This window comes from Athene cunicularia (assembly GCF_003259725.1).
Source record: "Athene cunicularia isolate RWA chromosome 5 unlocalized genomic scaffold, athCun1 chr5_part1, whole genome shotgun sequence".
NCBI lineage: Eukaryota > Metazoa > Chordata > Aves > Strigiformes > Strigidae > Athene > Athene cunicularia.
The window spans coordinates 39,252,230-39,264,023 of NW_020799101.1; the positions used below are offsets into that span (position 1 = coordinate 39,252,230).

The window sequence follows — 11,794 nt, forward strand, 5'->3', positions numbered from 1 at the left end:
GTAGGGGAGCTGGAAGCAGGGGCAAATGACCCAAAAGGAGCGCAGTTGCTTTCTGAACTTGCAGGGATATAGTTAGGGAAGCCAAGGGAAGGGATTTCAAGGGCAAGAAGAAAGGATTCTGCAACTGTGTAACAGCAGAAGGAAGACAGGGAAAAAAGGCGTGCCCACCAGCACTGAATGGAGATGGGGAACCTGTGACAAGTGGTATGGAGAAGGCTGAGGTACTTGTTGCCTTTCTTGTCTCAGTCTTTATTGGTAAGAGTAGCTTTAAGGAATCCCATACCCGCAAGACCAGAGGGAAAGTCTGAAACAAGGTAGACTTTACCTTGGTGGAAGAAGCCAGGTTAGGGAGCATGGAAACAAACTGAACATACTTCAGTCTCTGAGGCCTGACAGTTTGCACCCATGAGTGCTGAGGGAGTTGGCTCGTGTCATTGTCTTTGAATGGTCGTAGAAGTTGGGAGAGGTTCCTGCAGACTGGAGGAGAGCAAATTTCACTCTTATCTTCAAAAAGAGCAGTAAAGAAGAATTGGGGAGCTACAGACCAGTCAGCCACACCTCAGTCCCTGGGAGGTTGACAGAGAAAATCATCCTAGAAAGCACTTCCAAATACATGAAGCTCGAGAGGATGACTGGGGGTAACTATCATGGATTTATGAAGGGGAAATCCATGCTTGACCAATCTCATTGCCTTCTACAGTGAGGTGACTGGCTTGCTGGATGAGGGGAGAGCAGTCGGTGTTGTTTACTTAGACTTTTGTAAAGCTTTTCACACCATCTCCCATAACATCATCGTAGACAAGCAAAGTTATGGGTTAGACAAGTGGATAGTGAGATGGACTGGAAACTGGCACAGCGCTTGGACCCAGCAGCACAACGTCCAGCTGGAGGCAAGTCACTAGTGGGGTACCACTGGGGTCAGCGCTGTGCTACTTCTTCATTAATGATCTGGATGACAGAGTGCAGTGTACTCTCAGCAGCTTTTCAGGTGACACAAAAATGGAAGGAGTGGCTGATAGACCAGATGACTATGCAGCCATTTAGAGGAACCTTGGCAGGCTGGAGAACTGGTCAGAAAGGAATCTCATGAGGTTTAACAAGGGAGAACACAAAGCCCTGTGCCAGAATAGGAGTAACCTTAGGCAGCAGTACATGCTGGGGTCTGATCAGCTGGAAAGCAGCTCTGCTAAGAACCTTGGGGTCCTAGTGGACAGTAAGCTGACCATGAGCCAGCAGTGCAACCTTACAGCAAAGAAGGTCAGCAGCGTCGTGGGCTGCATCAGGAGGAGTGTTGCCAGCAGGCCAAGGGAGCTGATCGTTCCTTTGCTTAGCACCAGTTAGGTCACATCTGGAGTGTTATCTCCAATTTTGGGCTCCCCAGTACAAGTAAGATGGAACTTAGTGGAGCAAGTCCAGTGCAGGGCCATAAAACTGTGCCAGAATATGTGGATTTCTTAATTTTGATCTAGTTCTGAGGTGTGATATGATGAAGTGTTTTAGAAATAGAAATAGTTTTTGCAACTAGGAGCTAATACCTCCTCTAAAAGTGAGACTTGGGACCTAACGTGACATCGATCTTAGTAGTATTTTAATTTACTGAGGTTAAATACTGAACATGGAGATAGGATTCTAATATGCTAATTTAATTACATGATTGTTTTCTTCATTCTGTTTTTATTGTCATCATTTGGGGGTAGGTAAATAAGTTGCTTTTATTGACAGCATCAGCTCTCATGGACAATTCAGCCTGGTCTGCAGCTAGGTATTAAATTACCAAGCAATCTCAATTAAAGGTATGTTTAAGGCAAAATTCTGGTCTATAAATGTCAGGAATTTGTGAACTCTATAGAGAGAAGAACAGGCCTTCACTAATGGGAGCTAGCAGAACTGGGGTTTGGATAAGGAAACAATTGTTTCCTGAGTTTTACAACCTGAACTTGGTTCTCTTCTCTTTAAAGACCGATTTGCTGCGTGAAGGTGATTTCAGCTTGGCGTTACGAGATGCTGATGGATAGTACCAGTGTAATTGGATTAGATTTGGGTTTGTTTTGAAATATGCCTTTAATCTAAACTGACTGGAGTAATGAATAGATTTCTGTGTTCATATTAATTTCCTGATTTCAGTAGTTTTAGATAAGGATTACCCACTTTGATCCGGGTAGCACTGCTGTCAGAATCAGGCATTGTACTTCTTACTGGTTTTGTTGTATAAGTCAGCATGAACAGACTTGGAGAATGCCTCAGAGCACAGCTGGATGTTCATCAAATGTGTTGGCTGCATATTCGATTGAATCAATGGTTTATTTAGCCATCCTCAACAATAAAATCCTAATCACTGATAGAATAGCATACTCCAATGAAGAATGACGTGCTACCATTTAGTTATTGGCAGACTTACGCCCTCGGCACAAACCTAACTGATCCTGTTTGGTATCAGCCCTTTGGTAATGAACTGTGTGACAAATTCTACTTCCAGTTGTTGCCTGGGAGGAAGGAATTAATTCAGACTTCGATGCAACAGAATACCTGCGGGTTGTAAGAAGATCAAAAATGTCTGGTGTCTGGCAGCACAGAGCATCTAGAGGGCTGGTTAGTCCCCGGAGTGCTCCGATTCAGCAAGGGAGCTGGTTACTGTCTGGGGGCAAGAAACAAGTGCTGCCTTAGAGCAGAAGTGAGAGAGCAATGCCTGTCCTGGTGTCTGCAGCCAGCTCCCAGCAATAATCACTTCTAAAGCTGTAAGCACAGCCACGTGACAGCACTGTGCCTTTTCTACTGCTTTCTATTCTTAGTGCTTGTAACAAGGGATTAAAGAGCACGATAAAAATATAGGCTTTAAAAAAGTCGACTGTTACAAAATATGATTTCCTTTTGAAGGACTGTATTTAGTACATGATGAATCCTGTAGGGGAGGCATGTATGCATTTCCAGTCACTGCTAAGGTTTCAAAACTATTTTAAGAACAGCAGAACCTGGCTGTTGTCATAGTAGCAATAAACCTTTTAATCCCACTTCCTGTGAAGATGAAGCTGTTGTGTACGTAATCTATTTAAAGATTGTCAAGGCTGTTTATGTTAAAGGGAACTAGGGATACAGCACCGAGGTGGTGCTACTTGTTGCCCTGGGCTAGTTTAGTGCCCTTGTCTATTTTGATGGTGTTTGATTAGGATTGGCTGGGGGACAGATCTCATGACAAGCTAGTAGGAGGATAGTCACCTGGGAAGCCGGTCTTCATTTGTACCGTGATTTGTTGTCACAGTTAAATGAAACTGGTTTAGATAGTTCTGGGCAGGAGCTTGCCCCTGTTGTGGATCTCCCGTAGCATCCTTTTTGAGGAAGTCCTTTCATCCTCAGTGCTTCCATTCCTTAAAGTCTCTGAGGCTTCCCAAACAGCACGGGGTTGTATTTATATATTGCTGTAAAGTCTGTAGTCCCTGAAAAAGTTAATGCAATGAACAATTCCAAATTCCTTGGAGTATTTGGATAATTCAGGGTGACTTAAATGTACGATAGGCGGTCAAGAGAAATCTGCAGAAAACTGACAAGATTCTTCAACTTTTTTTTTAGAGATCAGTTTAGCTAGATAGGGAGAATTTTAAATTTCATGTCAAAATAATCATTATAATAGAATTTGGCACCCTGAACCAAAAATGAGGTGAACATTTGTTCGTGTGTATCTAGAACTAAGAGCGACCTTCCTTCTCACCAGATCAAATTTTTCAGTACTTGCTGACATCTGTGCCATTGCCAGTTGATTTGTTGTAGACTGGTTACTGTGCTGGATTACATAACCTCACATCCTGCAAATAAGCAATACGCATCTTTTGTTTGAACCTTTTTTTAATTATTATTATTCATATGTGCTGAATAACAGGAACAGTTTGAGGATTTTTGTTTGTTTTCCTGAAGTCTGCATGTTCTGGCTGGATGGGCACTCAGTCTTTAGGACAAATCACATGACAGAGTCAATGAAAGAATGTTTCAAAGGTTAGCTATTTATTTTAATATAAATTTTAAAAAAACATATATTTGTTTGTCCCTCTGTGAAGTTTTGATCATGGGTAATTGCTATTCGCTCCTTCCCCTCCTTTCCAGCAGCCCTTAGTTCAACATGACATGGAAAGATGCATTAGACAAACCATTGGCTATTATTCCCATCCCTCTGTCTGTGGATGAGTTCCTGGTATTAGAGGGAAGATACTGCAAAAAATTCTTCCACACTCTCTTGACTGAAATGTCATAGCCGTTTTAGCTGTTTTGAACAACTGCCTACCTCTTTCGTGACTTTTGTTTGATGTCTGGTGCTACCACTACACCTTTTCATCAGATGTAATTATACCTCAGGGTGCCTTGCACACTGAGTTACTGGCACCGTCATTTGACTCCTGTGCATTTGATCTGCCCTTGCAGGTTTTGAAGGTGCTGCTTGGTCCCCATTGGCACTAAGGGATGGGGAAGGTGTTTCCTTCCTCTTTCCCCTTCCTCTTCAGAGAGTTGACTTCAGGTGCTGTGGGGAGGGAGCAGTGAACACCACCCAGATGGGACATGGGCCAGGGACCCTGGTGTGGGGACAAAATCCCCTCAGCCTGTCCCGTGTGGTCCCCAGGAGGTGTCCTGTGTAGTGTTCTTACCAGAAGACTGGTTAGGTGGGGCGTAAGATGTCTTCCCAGCAGAACTGTTTGTGTTACTGTTCGGAGGGGCTCTGGAAACTTTTCAATTTGACACTGTGAACAAAGCGGAGTTCTTATTTTAAAACAGCTTCTGTTCTGAAACATTCTTAACATTTAAAAATAGTAATTGAGATTTTTCAGTGTTTTATTTAATCTGAAGGATTCAAAGCTTTGTCCCACTTTGGAATTTTTTTCACCACAAATATTAAATAATTTTATGGCATGAGGGAACTGTTTCATCCTCTTCTTAGATGGTAAAAAATGATAGTAGAGGTTTTTTTTTCAGTTTATATAAGCAACACTGTTTGCTATTTATGCTACCCAGTTGATTTCTTAAGGGAAAATCAATACAGTTTGGGGATAACTCTGTTAAAATTACCAATTTTTCTTTACTGAGCTGTATTATGCTAAACTAATTCTTAAGTGTTTTGATCTGGCTGGTGAGTAGATGGAGGAAGAATGGAAAAAGGTACCTCTGTATTCATTAATGCCTCTGTAGACACTTAAAATATTGAGGCGTATTATTCTAATTTGTGTCAAAGATTTTGATCATAATTTTGGGTGGGTGCAGTATTTTAGATCAAAACCTGTAAATCATATAGTTTTATGCCCATCTCAAATTCTGCCAGATTGCATGAGATACGATTAATATTTACAATAGTAGCTAAAATTAAATCTCATGTTTTAACGAGAAAGCAGATTTTATCAATAGTCTCTAAACTCTGCAGGATGAGATCATCATTATGTCAATGTCTTACACAGTGCTGAGTATTTTGACACACGTAGCAATGGAGTTTGTCTTTCATTAGAAACAAATTGAACAGCTGGGTACAAATGTCTTCCACTCTCTGTTACAGGAATGGTCAGTGCCTCCAGGTACTGCTTGGTCTTTAGTGTTGGTTTTTTTTTTTCAAATGGTTTTACTATAATTATAGAGATGAGAGCTCTTTATGCTTAATCTTGTAATGAGTTTGTTTGCGTAATGCATTTACCCAAGTGGACTTTGTAGATGATGAAGCACAGAGCCTGCGTATGCTGCACTGGCTGCTAGACATGCCACTGGGGATAAACCACGGATAAGTGAAAAGGCTGCAAGAGAAAACAGTGTAGAGAGCTCTAACACGATCACTGGAGTTAGTGACACACTGTATGGATAAAAAAAAAAAAAATCAACTGTGACCATTGCTAGCTGGGGATGGTAACCCTGAACTAGCAACTGTGAGACAGTGAAGTGCTGTCTCCCACTGCAGTTCTGTGAATGTTGCCTTGGACATTTGTGTCTGTGGCTGATAAAGCTAGAAATAGATACAGCAACATAACTGCGTGCCTGAGAAGATGAGGTATGTGGTTTGTAGCTTTACTTCTTATTCCACAGGGTTTATACCAAGTGGTTTGCTTTGTTAGACCAAGCAGTTATTTAAAAGCAGTTCTTGTTGGGGGTTGCGTTTTTTTCTTCCCATTTAAAAATCTAGGCCAGTAAATTGTCCCCCTTGTGTTGCTGAGTTAAACCCCAGAGACAGAATGAAGTAGCTCACTGATTTATTCCACAAATGTTTCCAGGACCCGTTTGAAATAAGCTAGAAACTGGAATGCCTGTGGTCTTCTTTCAGATGGATATTTAAAGGGTATGATTTTTGCATGAGGTACACACATGATAGGAAACCTGCATTTCTGGCTTGTGTGTGCCTCTGGGTGAGAGGAACGGTTGATTCTCTTTGGCTCGGAGACCTGTGAAGAAGACAGAAGAATGTCTCACATGAACCATCCTCAGCTTGGCAGCTTCATACTGTCATTTGCTTCTAGTGCTAAAACCAGCATAGCTGAGTACGGTATTGCTGTCAGATGTGGTAGCTCCCAGCCATTATGGAAAAGCACCAGAAGTTTCACTTCCACCTGTGCCACTTTCTACAATTTTTCTGCCATCCACAAAAGCAGGAGTGGGTGTTCCTAGTGGTTGCTCCCCTGTTTTGTTCTCAATTAGCTCTGCTTTTCCTGCTTTCATGTATCTTAAATCCATGTGCATGAAGGAAAGGTGGAATAGAGGAAGAACACACAGGAAAAGGCCAATAGATTTAGCGATGGTGTCTCTCAAGGTAGTATGTACTGTAGTGAGAGGTTTAACACCAAGTTTTCCTGATTTAATATGGCTATGAAATGACCAGACAGGCACCATTTGCGGAATGCACAGAAGTCACTGGTGTTTTCAAAATGATGATTGCACAGTCAGGCCCTTAATAGTTAGATAGGGTTCTTCCAGCTGAGCTGTTTTCCCAAGAATGTGCAGAGGACCTGGGCATGACTACAAAACAGTCCTAGAAATATCTTGCCATGCAGTTTTCAATCCTTCCTAAAGGTCCCAGTCCCTAGAGTCAGTGTTTTTTGCATTTTCTCTGGATGCTTGTCTAAGCATCAACATTTTTTTTGGCCCCTGTATAACAGGATGTCCAGAACGAAACATTACATTTCCCCTGCAGTGGGGTGAAGGGAGGGAGGGAGAAGCTGAAGGTATTTCATCTGCTATAGTGCAGTGCCTCCATGTCATACAGCCTAGCAGCACTTTCTTATTTTCCCCTGCTGTGTTGTGTCACAAATTTCTAACATGCTCTTTCCCCAACACTCCTAACTGCTGTTTGCTGTGTGTCCTTGTGCACTGAATTCTTGTGGTTTGAATTGTTTTTCTCAGGTATGCTGTTCTGCATTTTTCCCAGATGAATTCACTCTCAGTGTTTGCCTCTGCCTCAGGTTCTTCTGCAGCAGTAGAATCCAGCACTGACTAAAGGTAAGAAACTATAGTTCATGTTAGAGTCTCACTGCTGTATTTCTTTACTTCTAGTGATTTTTTTGCATCATTCTCCCACTGCAATTTTCATGAACATGTTTTTAATTCCTACTTCTTACTTCATCAAAGAATATTTTGAATCAAACCAAGCCTAGTAATGATTCCCATCTTTCTTTGTTAGAAACTCCTCTCATGCTACTCTTTGTTTTCATTTTGCATTGTTATTTCAGTAGTGTCTCTTACCCAGTTTCTGTTGCCAAGATTCTGTCTGTATCCAAGGCAACTTAAATAATTTTGAGAGTAAGATAGTGAGAGGTGATGTATCAATTACTAATATCCAAGTGAATGACCTCTGTGGCGCTCCCTTTATACATCATTGTAATTCTGCTTGATTTAAAATGTTTGGGTGCAGTGCGTACAGTTGTGGAGACAGGGAAGATTCCTCACTAATGAAGACCTGCTGTTTTGTAATGCTGCGACGTGTTCCAGCCTATTTGAGTGCCATGTACATCACGTGGGATCTGGGCTGACAGCCAGTGCAAATGTTTCTTCAAGGACTTTAGGACATATTCTAATTATGTTTAGATTCTCCCACTCTCTTTTCATCTGAAGGATGTCACTCTTTCTGCTCATTTCAAAGTGCGGTGCAAAGCGCTCCATCTGCCAGCATGAGAGGGGTCCACTGGTGCACTTGTGTGAGAGGCAGTCGGATGGCTGGCTTTGTGAGAGACTCTTTAACCTCCAGCTGTGAGAAGTCCCAGGCCTTTGAACACTGTCAGAACTTGGCCAGTGTCCAGCAGTGTTTTCATCCAGTGCTGGAGGAGATGTACAATTCACTGGAAGAAAAAGCTTCATTTCTCTGAGCCTAGCACGGGAAAAGGGGGAATGAGTTGTGGGATGAAGCGTCTGAATCTCTCCATAGCTGAAAAAAGCAGCGTTTGTGGAGGAAAACAGAGGAAAAATGTATTTGTGGGAGCTAGGCGTGTGAACACGTGTGTTCTCTCCCAACCTGGTATTGAATGTGTGTGACGGAACTACAGGATCTTACCTCGGGGTCTTTTTTAAGGGAACTGGAATTGCAAAGCAGCATGCAAGAATAAAGGCCGTTACGCAATGCTGTGCACTGGAATATAATTCTGTGAGGCGAATACAGTAAGGACAGATCCATGTCTGTGTGTTATATGGCAAATGAGACTGTGCCTTTCTGTGAGTGTGTACAAAAGGCTCAGGACTTTTGAAAAGGTCCAAACTCATCCTGGAGGAGATGTTCCTGATGTGAGGAGGAAGGAGGGAGACACTCCTCTGTCCTTACTTTGCAAGTTATCCAAAGGCAAGCCTGTACTCTTGTCTCTGCTGTGGTCTATGCTCTCTGACCAGACAATCAGTGCTAAATTGCATGGGTTCCTTCCTGGAGAGTCATGTGCAGCAGCACCTTCTTTTCAGCCAAATTGATTTCTCAAGGGTCATATCGTCACATCAGATCCCTGGCTAATTAATGATTCTTATTGCCTAGGCAAGTGCATTAATTAACTGGATACATAAGAAAGTCTGGGTCAAACTTCAGAAAGTCGGCTAGACTCTCTCAATCCCTTATCATCCCGCTGCCTGGTGTGACCTGAGTAATCAGTGTATTGTCACACCAGCATGTCCTAGTCCTGATTCTCACAGGTTCACGCTGGTGTTTAACAGAAGTTCAAGATTGTTGTGGGTGGCGTGTGTGTCTGGGAAGTTTTTGCATAACTTCTGGGGCCAGTGTTACTGATAGACCTGAAGTGGCTTCAGGAGGCGAATGGGACCAGGGTTTAAAATCTCTAGCCTGCACATCCCTAACAGAACAAAAACCACCTTCAAGTGGTACATGGCCCAGTAACTGGCTGCTACTGATTGTGATAACCATGGTGAACTCCTTCAGCAGAAGATGGGGTACAGGCTGTTGTGGAGTTAGTTGTTGGATAGAGCTTCTCCTGAAAAGGAAATTTATGGTTTGTTCCTTTCATCTTGCCCAAACATACGATTTGGGGAGAGGAAGAGAAACTGAGGCTAATTCTCTTCTTTGCCTATAGTTGGCTTATGTTGCTGTAAGCTTGCTTATCTCAGTATATTTAAGATGAAAGTCAGGCTGTGCTCTTGGGACTGGGTGTGCAAGACTGGAGTAGGCGTCTGGCTTGAAGAGGTTTCTTTGTACTTTAATGGGCACTGCAAGGAGTTCCCAAGAGAATTCTTTGGATGAAAGCTGTTTTTCTACGGGCAGGCTGCATAGACTCTCATTATTGCTCTGGCTTTTGCTGCACAGCACATATGTTACTGCAGGGTTGTCAGCCCTTCAGTACATTTCTACAGCGCAATAAAAATAAGTAGATTAACCGAGCAAAGAAGATTAGAGACACTTTGAGGAAGGAAAGGGAAGGGAGGAGGATGAGCAGGAGGGAGTATAAAAAGAGACCACAAGACTGTGAGTGCCAGGCTTCCTGGTACATGTTGCACAGGGTGGCTTTCTTTGTCCCCTTCGGGTTTGGGTTAGGCAGGCTGAATAGAACCGATCCTGACGCTATGTCCAGAGAGAAACTGGAGTCACTGGTCAAGAACATGGAGATCATGCTCTCTGAGGTAGAGCAGCTGAAGATCCACTGCACCAAGCAGACGGAGGAGGTAAACCAGGTGGTACAGGAACTGCGCCGAGAGAACAGGGAGCTGGTAGAGAAGTACGAGCACATCTGTCAGGACCTGAAGGAGGCCAAGGAGGCCATTGCCCAGCTGCAGGACACCAAGTTTGCCTTTGAGGCAAAGGAGCGGCAAGCGCAGAAGCTCAACCGGCAGCTCTGAAATAGCAAGAAAGACAAGCAAGAGATTTCCTAACCTGATCTAAGAGTAAACAGAAACCTTCAACTGCTGCAACTGAAAATCCCTGGATCGGTATTTTAAAGCAACCCTTTCCCTTCTTCCTCAGACTAAACCTCTGTTCCGGAAAAAAACATGTCTTTGTGGAGACAAGATCTCAGGTGCAGCTGGAATTCTGCCCCAGAAGGCTTCTTTGTTAATGATTAAACACCTCATTATGCTGGAAAGGGAATCTCATTCCAGAATCCCCTGTCAGATCTGAGCCATAGGCTTGCAGCAACAGCTGCCAGGATCTGGGCACCTTCTCATGCCCCGTGGGGGGGCTGCACAGGGACAGAGCCTGGGGAAAGAGCTGTCTCTGCCTTGAGCCACTGGAGAGAGCTGTGCTGTGAGAGTCTGCCGAGATGGAGAAGAAGGATCATCGTCTTGACAGCCCCTGTTCCTCTGTATCATTGCTGACTTTTCTCTGTTGCACAGCAGGGCTGTGATGCTGTCCTTAGTAGGGTGTTAGCTTTCTTGTTGCCTGATGCTGGAAGACATCAGGAAGAGTCTCATGCTTCCAAGTACTTGCTGTCAAGGGCATGTTGGTCCAGAGGATCTTTTAATGCTATTACAGTTGGTGTTTTCCAATTCCAAAGTAAAGTGTGAGAACTGGAAAGGTTTCTGTCTCAATTTCCATTTCAATAGTGTTAAATCTTAATGACTCCATGTTTAGTATGTTAGAGTTAAACCTCTGCTGAATATAACATTTAAAAAAAAAAAAAAAAAAGCTATTTTTTGGCACTAGATTTACTTTTCTTAAGCAGAAGTAATGTGTATAGATGGGCAGGGAATTAGGAGAGATAAATGTATGTGGGGCGTGGGGGTGAGAATTGCTTGCCAGAAGTTTTGCTTTCAACTTTCCTCTCTTCTCCTGTCTCTCCTCATCAGCATTTGGGGTAGTCAGTGCCAAGCTCAGCTAAGAGCAGGTGACTTTTGACTCCACAGTGAATAGCGGGAGATCTCTGGGGGGAGTGTGGAGAGAGTACTGAGAGAAAAATTCTGAATGTTTAAACAGAGAAAAAGCCTGAATGTTTAAATGGAGAATAGCTGGAATAGTTCCAGGCGGATCTTTCTTCATGTTGGCTGTGATGTAGCCAGCTTACTTCTTCCCTGTGAAGCTTTGCTCTATTGTTATCTCTGCCCGGTGAGCTCCCCCTTCTCAGTGAGGGGTGATGTTTGGGAGAAGCAGAGAAGCTGTTTCCATCCCCGAGGGGCTCAGGGTCTGTGTGGCATCAGGAGCCCAGGACTAGCCACACAGAGAGCAAGGAATCAGCCCAGGGGGAAAGGGAGGCCTGCCTGCTTTGTTTTCCCCATAGAGTTTCAGGCAGGGGCAGAACAGTTCAGCAAGAATTCCTCTTAGAACTCAGTCCAGCACTGATGGAAATTATTGTAGTTTTATCATTGATTATAAAAACACTGAGATCAAGACTAGAATTAGTTAGTTAGTGTTCCTTCTCTGTGCCCCCCC

General features: G+C 43.3%; 1 protein-coding gene across 1 annotated transcript in view; it reads left to right on the forward strand.

The window, feature by feature from the left end:
• Positions 1–7,166: 7,166 nt before the first annotated feature.
• The window catches only part of PAPLN (papilin, proteoglycan like sulfated glycoprotein), a 66,344-nt gene continuing 61,716 nt past the window's right edge, over positions 7,167–11,794 (forward strand). The window contains exons 1-2 of the mRNA XM_026849509.1: positions 7,167–7,204; positions 7,351–7,446. The gene's annotated coding sequence lies outside the window, so the exon portion shown is untranslated. The remainder of the gene's footprint in view (positions 7,205–7,350; positions 7,447–11,794) is intronic.